This window comes from Pseudophryne corroboree, chromosome 9, assembly GCF_028390025.1.
Source record: "Pseudophryne corroboree isolate aPseCor3 chromosome 9, aPseCor3.hap2, whole genome shotgun sequence".
NCBI lineage: Eukaryota > Metazoa > Chordata > Amphibia > Anura > Myobatrachidae > Pseudophryne > Pseudophryne corroboree.
In genome coordinates, this window is record NC_086452.1 from 349,005,769 (window position 1) to 349,008,715 (window position 2,947).

A 2,947-nucleotide genomic window follows, 5' to 3' on the forward strand; every position below is an offset into this window, starting at 1 on the left:
CATCCTGTCCTCAGCTCTGTGTGTGTCTGCCATTTTAGATTCTGACCAGCTCTGGTAAATCATCATCTTTTCACCTACTGCTGTTTTGTGCATAACTACAAGAATATCAGCTTGAAATAAACCCTCATCTGGATTCTTCACACATGTTTCGAAAGTTGAGTTGACACTATCTGACAAGGCCTCTCGGTGTGAGTACTGGTTAATGTAGACATATACCCAGAGTAACTGTCTGAAGAACACTACACTTACAGCCTAGTTATTGAGTCAGAATAATGGCCCTCATTCCGAGTTGTTCGCTCGCTAGCTACTTTTAGCAGAAATGCAAACGCAAAGCCGCCGCCCTCTGGGAGTGTATCTCAGCATAGCAGAATTGCTAACGAAAGATTAGCAATTCTGCTATTAAGTATTTCCTTGCAGTTTCTGAGTAGCTCCAGACCTACTCCTAGATTGCGATCACCTCAGTCCGTTTAGTTCCTGGTTTGACGTCACAAACACGCCCAGCGTCCGGCCAGCCACTCCTCCGTTGCTCCAGCCACTCCTGCGTTTTTACCTGGCACGCCTGCGTTTTTTAGCACACTCCCTTAAAACGTCCAGTTTCCGCCCAGAAACACCCACTTCCTGTCAATCGCACTATGATCAGCAGAGCGATTGAAAAGCTTTGTTCGCCCGTGAGAAAAATAGCATAGTTTTGTGTAAAATTGCTTAGCACGTGCGCCCTGCTGTGCATACGCATGCGCAGAACTGCCGGATTTTAGCCTATTAGCAATTCTGCTAAAAATAGCAACGAGCGAACAACTCGGAATGACTACCCATGTGACAGAGTTCCGCTGGAAAATAGCTACTGTTAGCCAAAACATATACTCTGCCAACTCAGGGTGCAATAGCAGGAAAAGTCAGGCTGCACCACTGAGGGTTATCACAGGAGATGCAGACTGCACCGCAGAGAGTTTATCACAGGAGAAGCAGACTGCACTGCAGAGAGTTATCACAGGAGAAGCAGGCTGCACTGCAGGGAGTTATCACAGGAGAAGCAGACTGCACTGTAGGGAGTTATCACAGGAGAAGCAGGCTGCACCACAGAGTATAACAGGGGAGTCAGGCTGTACTGCAGAGTATGCCACAGGAGAATCTCTAGTGAAGCTGAAGACTGGAATCACTGGAAGGACAATTGAAGCACTGACAACTTCCTGGGTGCTGGGACAGGATATTTATACCCGCTGGTGAACAGGCATTGGCTGACAACTTGACACAGGCACCAGCAGCGCTGCGGATTGGTAAAAAGAATGACATGTGACTTATCCAACATGGCTGCGCCCATTGACAGAGTTTGAAGGGGAAAGAACCATGTGCCAAACAACAATGGTGGTGGAGGCCGCGGCAGTAGAAGACTCCGCGCCACACGCACAGCGGCCACAGGGATGACAGCGGCGGCCGCGGTTCACAGAGGATGCAACACTCAGACTCCATGCGGCAGGGTGACGGGTGCGGTGGTGACGGCCGCGATGGGGCTGAGAGCGCCATACTAAGCTAAGTGAAAACACTAAGAAGGCCGCTGAACCGGCGCTGTGGGTAACACAAAAATGAAATGTGAAACCAAACATAGTTATGACCCGGGCCTGGCACGCTGAGCCAATCTCAGGAGACACCTAACTGGTAGAAAATGGCGACCAGACACCCGGATCAGGACACTCTCCAACTACCGATCCATCTCTCTTCTCCCTTTTGCCTCCAAACTCCTTGAGCGTATTGTCTACAACCGCCTCACTGTCTTTCTTTCTTCCCACTCACTGCTTGACCCTTTCCAGTCTGGTTTCCGTTCTCAGCACTCCACTGAAACTGCCCTCACAAAAGTCTGCAATGACCTCCTTGCTACGAAATCCAGGGGCCACTACTCTCTGCTTATTCTCCTTGACCTTTCTGCTGCTTTTGACACTGTAGACCACACTCTCCTCCTGAACATCCTTTACTCCCTTGGTTTGCGTGATACTACTCTCTCCTGACTGTCCTCCTACCTTTCTGACCGTTCCTTCTCTGTCTCCTCTCATGACTCCACCCCCCCCCCCACTTCCTCTACCAGTAGGTGTCCCCCAAGGTTCTGTTCTTGGGCCTCTCCTTTTCTCTCTCTACACATCCTCATTAGGTGAGCTCATTAGCTCTTTTGACTTAAAATATCATCTCTACGCAGATGATACTCAAATCTACCTTTCCTCCCCTGACCTCGCCCCTGCTCTCCTCATTTGTATCTCCAACTGTCTCTCTGCTATCTCCTCCTGGATGTCCCAGCGCTTTCTTAAACTTAACATGTCTAAGACTGAGCTGATCATCTTCTCTCCCTCCCGGATAACCTCACCTCCCACAATTTCATTATCCATTGATAGCACTACTATCTCCTCTAGCCTCCAAGTGCGATGTCTTGGAGTAATCCTTGACTCCTCCCTTAACTTCAAACCACACATTCAGTACCTCTCTAAAACCTGCCATTTCCACCTCAAAAACATCTCCAGGATCAGACCCTTTCTCACCCAGGATGCTACTAAGACCCTCATTCACTCACTAGTCATCTCAAGATTAGACTACTGAAATCTCCTCCTATCTGGCCTCCCTCAAAAATGCCTCTCCCCACTTCAATCTATCCTCAATGCTGCTGCCCGTCTCATCTTCCTCACCAAACGTACTACATCCACATCCCCTCTCTTGCAGGACCTTCTCTGGTTACCCTACCCATTCAGAATCCAATTCAAGCTTCTCACACTCACCTACAAAGCCCTCACCCACTCTTCGCCATCTTACATCTCTGACCTTATCTCTCTTTACATTCCCACCCGTCCTCTTCACTCTGCTAATGCATGCCGTCTCTCCTGCCAACTAATTACCTCCTCCCACTCCTACCTTCAAGATTTTGCACGTGCTGCTCCCTATCTTTGGAATGCTGTACCTCTCCCCATCC